Consider the following 10,252-nt stretch of genomic DNA (forward strand, 5'->3'; position numbering starts at 1 on the left):
GGTAAATGGACATAAACCACACATTAGAGGATAATTGTATTTTCAGCTCAGTGGTTGTTTACAATCTTTAATCTAGAATTATTACCATTGGAATGAACATATTGTGGAGCTTTTCCATCACTTTTGCCTGTGAAATGGTCGGGCTGATATTCCATAGAAAATTCAATCAATAACAACCAAATCAAGTCCAGAGACAGTGGACTGCATAAATGTATTTAGCAAAGCAGATTGATAGTACCTTCATTTATACAAGTGGTGTTCTATAGTTTAATTTGTATGTAGTATAAGGTTCTAGTGCTTTGTAATGTGGTTACAAAATCCATGTATTAAAAGAACAGTTTTCTGTCGAGAAAGATAGTAGGTTGGCTCAAGTAGTGACTTATTCAAAAATGGATGATGATTAAATGCTGCTTTGTTCCTATGGACAACAGGCTTTCCAGCTGTTCTTTGAAAGAGTTGCAGACAGAATGGGTGACGTGGAGGTAATAAATGTTAAGTGCAATGCTAGGTCTGAATCCATGGTATTTGACTGGAAACGAACACGTGGCTATCACACTGTTGCTGATTGTACTGAAATTCTTTACTTTAAGCAATGCCACAAAAGCAACTCAATAATTTTGTTAGCTGACTATGCCTATTTATATGTGGGGCCAGATGGCTAATTAGTCTGAATAACAGTGACTCAGCACCATATGTGGACACAGATGAAGCACACCTGGTAAATTAATCACTGTGCCAACTTTCTTTGAAACCTAGAGAGGTTAGAAGCGCTGAAAGGTAATAGATGGTTCAAAATAGAGTGGTATAACAAATTAGTGGATGGTTGGTCTCTTTAAGTAGTGGTTGCCAGAAAAATAAAAGTATGCCAAGGTTCTTTGCTGATTTCGGATGGATGAACACAGTGGCTCATGCATGTTGGCGTCTCTTCTTTATTGTAAATAGGTAAATTTTTGGTATTTTAGAAGGTTCCAGTTGGGTTAAAACACTGGATAAAATAAGTCAAGCTGAAACATGAAAGTAGATCTAAGTCTATATTAAAATTTATATGATTCATATGTTAAGCCATGTGGCATGTGTAATACATCAGCTACTTTTAAGTGGATAATGAAGCTTGCACTATAGGAACTACAACTGAAGGGAGTCCTGATCTATGTGAAAGGATGTTTTGGTGCTTAATTGTACTTTCAAATCTGCATCTAAAAACCTAAAGATGGTACTAGAGTGCACAAGAAAGGTAAATTTGAAACTGAGACCACCCATTTTCATTCCTGCAAGCAGATATAAAGTTTCTGGATCATATTTTTCGAAGAAACAGATCCTCAATTGACCCAGCTAAGATAGCTATGACGAGAGATCAGCCTCAAACCGTGACGAAGTGAGAAGTTTGTAGTTTTCTTAGTTTTACATCATATTATCGATAGTTAACTTCTTGAAAATACCATCACAACTGTAGGCCATCACGAAAACTGAAGTTCACTTTAGATGAAGTAATGAATGTGATCAATAATTGTGATCCTTAAATTTCAATTTGATGGGTGCTTGAGTGCTGACCTATTTACACCAAGTCTATGGATTTCTGTTGACTACTGATGATAGGAACAATGATGTCAAAACAGTATTATCACAGTTACAGGATGGAGTGAAATGTGTAATTGCGTAAGCTAGTCATGTACTCATGACTTCCCAGACACACATATTTAATGATCAAAAAGAGTTGGTGCAGTGGTTATTCTTCATAAAACCTCATTTGCACAACTTGCATGACAGGAACATGTTTTGTTAAAATGGTTAGTAAACTTTAAAATACATAGGGCATGTTGGATCATGATACTGCAAGGCTATGACTTTATAAAAGTTAATTGCCTGAATCTGTAAAACGAAAATATGAGTGGGCTATCTTGCTGCGTGGTGAAACCTTGTTCATTTGTGGAATGCTTTTACTCAGTAAGGAGATAAGCAATCCTTTGCCATCAGCAAGGTCAACTCTAACCATTACCAGCAGATGAATTTAGTACGAAGCATGGTGCTCCATTAGTGCAGCAGCTAGTAGTCTCCAGGGCCCTGAAGTGACAATACAAATTCTAGAATCACCAAGTTTTAACTAACGTTTCTACTACTATTCAGTGGCTGTTCTTATGTCCTTTAGTGAGGATCAAAATGTTCAGTGCAATTTTGAGCACTTTAAATTATGTAACTCCCAAAGGAAAAACTGGATGAGCCAGAGTAAACTTCATCCAGGAATAGCTGGATATCTTGTTCAAAGAAAAACTTTGGATATTACTGGTCCACTCCTAGAGACTGCAAGAAAGCATCAATACATATTCATCAACATGAGAAAAAGCTTATCCATTGTTCAATACACTAACACAGACCATCGTACATATGTAAAATGAGAACTGGGTAGCACAACTTGGAGCACCAGAAGAAATCCACAGACACCATAAAGCTAGTTTCAACAACCGAATACATACTGAGTGTGTAAAAGTTTAAGTGGTAGAATTCGTTAATATCAAGAAAATCAACTGGGACAAACACTTTCCATACATGACAATGACATATAAAGCAGTTGAACAGGGATCTATGGTCTGTTTGTAGAGCTTATTCGTATTCAAGAAGGAAATAGATGTGAGATATGATCTTCCAACAGAAGAAGCAGTTCCACAATATCCCCAAGAGTATTTATTGTATCCGAGATCAACGATGGTCGAAATACAAGAATTCGTCTGACAATAATTCAGAAAGGCAACACGGTGAGAAGAAATGCTATAACCTGACAGTAAAATAATAGATGTTTAAATGCAGAGACTGAATGTGGTTGTAGCATGTGCCAGCTGAACAAAAGCAACTTGGATCCAACTAAACTGGTCAATACATGATACTCCATTAAGTTGGTCTTCTAACATATGAACTGTGGTAGATGCAAGGCGTATGAAACATGTAAAATACACTGATAAACTGCATCCATACAAAAAAGACGAATCTTTAGTGCACTGACTTGATCAGGAATCTCGAAATTAAACCAATGAATCAGTGTAAAATGGCTCTCAGTAGTGAATCAGTGGATAATAGCACCAATGGATCAGCAGGAAGTATAAAGACCTATAGTACTAAAATCCATATTTTGATACCCGTGATAGGTACAGTATAGATAGTAAATTGAGTAGGTTTACACTTAGCAACAAACAGAGGATAATTATGACATCATCTCGAGTCTTCTTAACCCACTTGCCAATGGAAAGATAGTTACAGTGGCTTATCAGACAGTCTTAAACAAACTAAATGAATAGTTATTGAAAAGTAAAGCAACTATTAGCTCCAACCGGTGAATAAAATGCCAACAACAACCTCTCAGTCAATATAGATAGAACTATAAGTAGTCGCCAAAACTAGAACAACTATTAGATTGAGCATCTGATGAATGAAAATAAGTGGCATTTCTCAACTTTTAAGAATTAAAATAATATACACTACAGTGTATTTACTACATTGTGTGATTTCCACTTAATTAAAAACTAGAATGACCAAGTAGTTGGAAGATTACTGGCTGAAAGATTGTAATGATCCTTTCTCTCTGAGCCGTTGAATAGTATTAGAAGACACAATGCGCATTTCACTACCGAATTATTGCTCAATTATCAAATATACGACGATCACTTAGTGATAGAAAAGAAGTACCTTTTCGTGCTTTCTGGCAGTAATTTAGTTATATTTTGTATCGTCTAGTTAATTATTTATATTACGACGTTTACTAAGTTGCACAGTCGTGAACTAAGAGAAAGTGGCAATCTTTGCTTTCCAAACTATTGAGTGACACTGAGATGTGATTTACATATCACATTATAGGATCATCATTCTTATTCACAAGTAGGATGGCCATGTTATAGAAAAGTCTTTTTGTCTGTTTGGTTTCAGAGCTACTGAATGATTTTTTTTATGTGAAACATTGTCTAATGTTTTGAGTAAAATCTCTCTAGCAAATCAGTTGAATGATTAAAATTCTGTAAAACACGCCATCTAGCATTTACCAGGTTTTTAATCTATTTTTGTATAAAATATATCAGATCTACGAGGGAACAATGTTTTCTCTGACTACGTATTGGGGTACAATAGTAACAACAAGAAATCTAATGTTGGTAAATATACTTTTAGTTTAATAGGCTTGATTCGTCTATTATTATTTATTTCCTAAAGCCTGAAGGTAACTCGAACATGATTCATGTGGCAACCGTAGGCAAACTTTATGAAACACTAGAGTATTTAACAAAGTATAATGGCAGTATATGGCATTATCTGCATATGAACATCACATAGAGTCATTCATGAGTGTTTCTAAGATACACTTGCATTCATATATCAATTACACAATGAATGTGATGATAAAAAGAAAACAATAAAATCACGGAGGTAAAGAATTTTATCTGGAAGTTAATAATTGATGAATGTGATGACATTTGTGATGAGTAACCTGCACCATTATTGGGAAATTTTCAGTCACTGAAATTGAAGTAACGTTAATGAGGAAACACTTTACTAAATATTTTCCTAACGTTGTTTCAGTACAAAACAAAGTTTTGAAACTTGAAATGCTGACGTTGATTGTAATATGTGAGAACATAAGGTACCGCTCACGCAGTGACATCTTTTAAATCGTACCATACCTCTTACATAATTGATAAATTGAAGAAAGTTTCTAAGGTAAGACACAGAAGGTAAGAGAGATTAGTGTCGCCTAACTCGAGTCAGTTCGACTGTCTAGTACCTAAAAAGTTTACACTTCCATTCCTTTGTACTGGAACCAGGCACTGTCTACATAATAACCAGATGTTAGGCTAAGATTAAGGCCAGGTAAGAGAATTTTGTGTGTGTGTTCCCATTGTTCAGTAAAAACAATAAATGGGTAGCATAGATACTTAGTAGCTGGTTGGGTGGAAAACAAGAAAATAACTAAATTTATGGACAAATATTCTATGGGCGTGGATGGACATTAATAGACATTAAACCTTTAGAAATGCTGTTTCACTAGTAATAAGTTGATAATCATAACTGCACATTGTAACCACTTTAACCTATGCCCTCGGCTGAATCTATGCCTAGTTAAAACTCAGTCAACTTTGACCCTTCGTATTTGAATTGGGAGTTCCACTATTTAAGTCAAGTTTTAATCACGGTTTCTCTCTCTTTTTTTAATTACCCAGTGGTTATCCCTTGACTTGTTCATGTGAAGGTCCAAAATAATGTGCTTTGATAATTTAAGAATGCCCCCTTCTTTTGTATTCGTAAGAATGTATTGGGTTGAGGAATAATTCGTGAGCGTTTTTTCAAGTTAACAAAATATATTCATAAATGAAACGCTTTCGCAAAATATTTCATGTCATTTGGTAGATAATTTTTCGCTCTAATAGATGGTGTGTTTGATTTTCATATGTCTTTAATTTTTGCTTTCATTTTCAGCTCATTAAATGGAATGTCAAGTGGACAAAATCGAGCATTTTCGACACCATCTGCTTTTCGCATTTAATTTCTTGCAATTTCGTTTAAAACAATGCATACTATATACCTAGGTATTACATGAAATAAAGTATCATAATAAATGTTTTGGGTGTAATGTGTTCATGCATTGAAGTATTGTATAGTCTTGCATGTAATGCTTGAATGAAATTATTTAAAAACGCTCACGAATTATTCCTCAACCTAATACATGAGAATATAATAGTTCTTCATTCTGTGATGCTTTCTGTATTTTCATTACAGAGTCTACAGTACTGTTTAATCAGTTTGAGCAATTTATTTTAAGCATTCAGTATCGGTAACTGGTATCCGTGATACTTGATAACTATCATTTGATAAGGTATCAAACCATAAATTGGCAGCATCGCCCATCACTACTAGAAGTCACGCATCATCATCATCATGTCAGACCAAAAATTCCCTCTAACAAACAAAACACCTGAATTACTATATTAAAAACACATGACTTACAAAAATATTGTGTAAAATATAAACAGTAAGTAGAGATCAGTCACTACTTGATATATTCTTCTCTGTGTATACGCGGGTGTAATAGATCATTATTACTTAATAAATTATATAATCCTAGGGAAACTGGTATAGGTTTTTTTATTTGTTTGAAAATATCTCTAGCATTTTGAGAGCTGATATGTATCTAGCTTAAATTATAAATTTATCTTTAAAGAAACTGAAGTGATTCACTCTCTAAACTCGTTTTACATCTCAGGAAATATTTATGAGCACAGCACTGATTAAAAGTGTTTACGCAAGTATTTATGTCCTGTTACTATGAGAGTAAACTTTAATATATTTTAATTTATATCATATAATGTTTATGTGTTTTCTTATGACAAAGCTATATCGGGCTATCTGCTGAGTCCATCAAGGGGAATCGCACCCCTGATTTTAACATTGTAAATATATAGACTTACCGTTTTACCTAGTGGGAACATAATGTTCATAGATAAACTGCAATAACCTTAGTTTAGGATGTAACTATCTTGTATTTGAGCAGAAAAGCAAAGTTGTATGAAAATTACACCATTTAGTACACATCCTTCGTCAGTTAAGGACACCGCATGGTCAGGCGGGCTAAGGCGTTCGATCGTAATCTGAGGGTCGCGGGTTCGAACCCCGTCACACCAAACATGCCCACCCTTTCAGTCGTGGGGGTGTTATAATGTTGGTAAAAGAGTAGCCCAAGAGTTGGTGGTGGGTGGTGATGACTAGCTGTCTTCCCTCTAGCCTTACACTGCTAAATTAGGGACGGTTAGCGCAGATAGCCCTCGTGTAGCTTTGCGCGAAATTAAAAAAAAAATTGTCACTTAAGACGGTCTATGTAAGTGCCATAAAGACAGTTTTAATAGTATTTCATATTCCTGTATTTTTTATTTCAGTTCTGAAACATTTCCGTTTTCCCTCTAAAGTCTGTATCCTACAAAATACTAATTTTAATTAAAACAAATAAATAAACATAAAACTAACAAGAAATTAAATACGCCTGGAAATTGACACTGAATTTTAAAATAAAGCTTGAAAACGTATAACGCTGAAAATAGCATAGTTAGACAGTACTGCCATCTACAGGTTAGTATAGACAGCAGCAAATTTCGTTCTGTATATGGAATTAATTACGAGGTGAACTTTTTAAATGTTCGAACCTATTTATTTTCTGACCTCGCACTAGGACAATGTCTTATATCGAAGTTATTTCAAACATCATGCGAATCTGTAATTGTCATTATATACACTCAACAGCAAAACAGTTAGACAGTTTACATGAATTTGTGGCCCTCAATTTTTATTATCAGTGTTAGCAGCTGCCTATAATAATTTAAATTCCTTTAACTTTCTATAATAACTTATTAGTCAACTCGTATACTGTACGTACTTGATCAGTCAATTTCATGTCAGCTGTACTACGACTAGTACAGCTGGAATGAAGTCGTGTTTTTGTTTGTTTAACAGCAACTTTTTCATCAACAGAATTATTTTTAACTACATATTAAGGAAAGATTTTGCAAATGTATTACGAAAGATAATGCATACGTATTATTTTATATATTCGTTTTAAATCATTCATCACCAATAACCTTTATCGTAACTTACAAAGAAAATAAAACAGGTAATATAGCTAAGCAGTGGCGGATTTAAGGTTATGTGGGCCCAGAGGCTAATAATTTTTGTGGGTCCTATATCCTATGTAATTTTACATAGAATAAAATTATCAATGGGCCTCCATTAAGACCAAGGGCCCTGAAGTTGAACCCCCTTTAAGCCCTACCTAAATACGCTACTGGTAAGAGTAAAGTAGGGTGAACTTACTTTAATGCGTATCACAGGATATCAAATAATAACAAAATTTACACCTTATATAAAAGTTTCACTTCATTTTCATTTTGTCCCCTAACCCTCGGAGTCGGCCCCCAAGTGACACAGTGGTATATCTGCAGATTTACAATGCTATGGATTCGATACCCGTGGGGGGCAGAACGTATATAGCCCATTGTATAGCTTTATGCTTGACTTCAAATAAACCCTCAGAGTCATTAGGGACACCACTAACGACTTAGCAGACAACTCCCTCCATCCTTCCCGGTTTTCCACCGCCCTCTTAGAGTTTACTAACCCCAGGCCTGTACACTCCTTGATATTGTCTTTCCACCTCTTTTTCTTTTCCATATCACGGTGCCTTACAAGATGATCTTTGGCAAGACAGGTGACCGTGAGACATGACCATACCACTTCAGTTTACGTTTTATATAAAAGTTTACTTTACCGCAATGTATTATAATCACGTATGTTTCTCTTAAATATAGATAGAGCAAATTTAATCGATATTATAAAGATTTAGCTTCAAATTATGTGTTTCAGCAAAATTATTTAATCATCTTACTTTTTTATATGCAAAAACGGCTCGTTTGTAAAATATTTTCTCAACCCAAACGAGCCGTTTTTGCATATAAATTTCTCAACAAGTGGGTTTCTTGACATCACTGATAATCATCTTACTGTACAAACATAATAAACAATTGTTTGTTTGTTTGTTTTTTGGAATTTCGCACAAAGCTACTCGAGGGCTATCTGTGCTAGCCGTCCCTAATTTAGCAGTGTAAGACTAGAGGGAAGGCAGCTAGTCATCACCACCCACCGCCAACTCTTGGGCTACTCTTTTACCATATAATAAACAAAGGTAACTCAAGATGGTAAAGTGTTATAAAAAGTTGTCTATCCCTTCGTGGCACACCGGTTTTGTAGTTAAGCGAAAAATTTCTCAATGGGTTTTCTATGCTGTGCCCTCCTCGGGTGTTAAAACCTGATTTTTAGCATTATAAGCCCTAATACTTGCTGCTGAGCCAACGGAAGGGCTCTCGGCAGTTAGTTTGACAGGCTTATAAAACTAAAAACCGGATCTCGTTGCCCACAGTGAACAAAGCACAGGTAGCTCATTGTGTAGGCTTATGCTTAACAATAACTGACTAATTGCATGGATTTCAACTCAGTCTTTTATTACGTCAAAATAAATAAGACGTTCAGTGGCCTTTTAAATATAGTAGTATTGTTTGTGTCTTGTATCACTCTAATGAAAATCTTTAAAGAATATGTGAAGACATAATTTACGTTGATCATCATTTGACTTATGCTCCTTAAAAGACTAATTATATAAATGGTGAATGCGAAATATTAAAACAATTTTGGATCCTCACCACGTCGTGACAATCCATGTCGCCACGTCCAACGATTCTTTATCAGTCTATCCGACGACCGTGCGTCTTCACAATACTCCTGCAGCATAATTTCCATTACAGAAGGCTTTGTTGTAAGAGTCTTATTCAAAAGATTATTTCATAATTCATCTAGTTTAAGAGAACAATGGCTTCTCAGCGCCCATTTGAACAGCACGACTACATATAAATCTATAAGCATTGTATCCGACGATATGACCGTTGTGTCTTCATATCAAATAGTACATATAACTGTATTTTTTCGAGGTATGCGACGGTTGAACTGATATGTCGAGAAAGTAGCTTGTGTATATATAATTTGCGTCGTTTTTCCAGAAGGAAATTATTCTTGGTTATATTGATTTTGCCACTACGTTTTGTGCTCGTGGATTCTTTTCTGTTGTTACATGATCCCGCAAACTGTTTATCACGCCTCGAGAATAAATTGTTGTAGAAGAGTCCTGGATATCCAAGTGTCCAAGGTAGTCAATAATCCTTTGTTTTACGATTCCATTAAGTATGAGGGATGTTTAAGTTTTAACAATTCTAAATCCCAGATTCTAACACATCTTTATGATCTGAATGCATTAATATTTATCACCAGAAAGGATTATTACATATCCTTTCCAAAAGGAATCAATTTTTGGTAGCATCTACCATCACACTACCTTCAAACGCCAAAAATGTCAGTTTAGATTGTTATTATAACCCGATCCGTTAATTTACTTAATCATTTTTTTTTTTATATATATTACTTACTCAACCTTGTATACGGAAGCTTGTTACACTTACTTTTGTTTGTTTACTGAAATATGCCCCCACCTTAGTGGCACAGCGGTATGTTTGCGGACTTACAACGCAAGAAACAGGGTTTCGATATCTGTAATTGGCAGAGCATAGATAGCCTGTTGTGTAGGTTGTGCTTAACTTCAAAGAAAGAAAGAAATTACTTAAATATTTATCTATGACTTCTAATAAAAATTAATAATCGAAAGTTGTCCAATCCGATTAGAAAGTTT

The sequence above is a fragment of the Tachypleus tridentatus genome, chromosome 1, assembly GCF_004210375.1.
Source record: "Tachypleus tridentatus isolate NWPU-2018 chromosome 1, ASM421037v1, whole genome shotgun sequence".
Taxonomy (NCBI): Eukaryota; Metazoa; Arthropoda; class Merostomata; order Xiphosura; family Limulidae; genus Tachypleus; species Tachypleus tridentatus.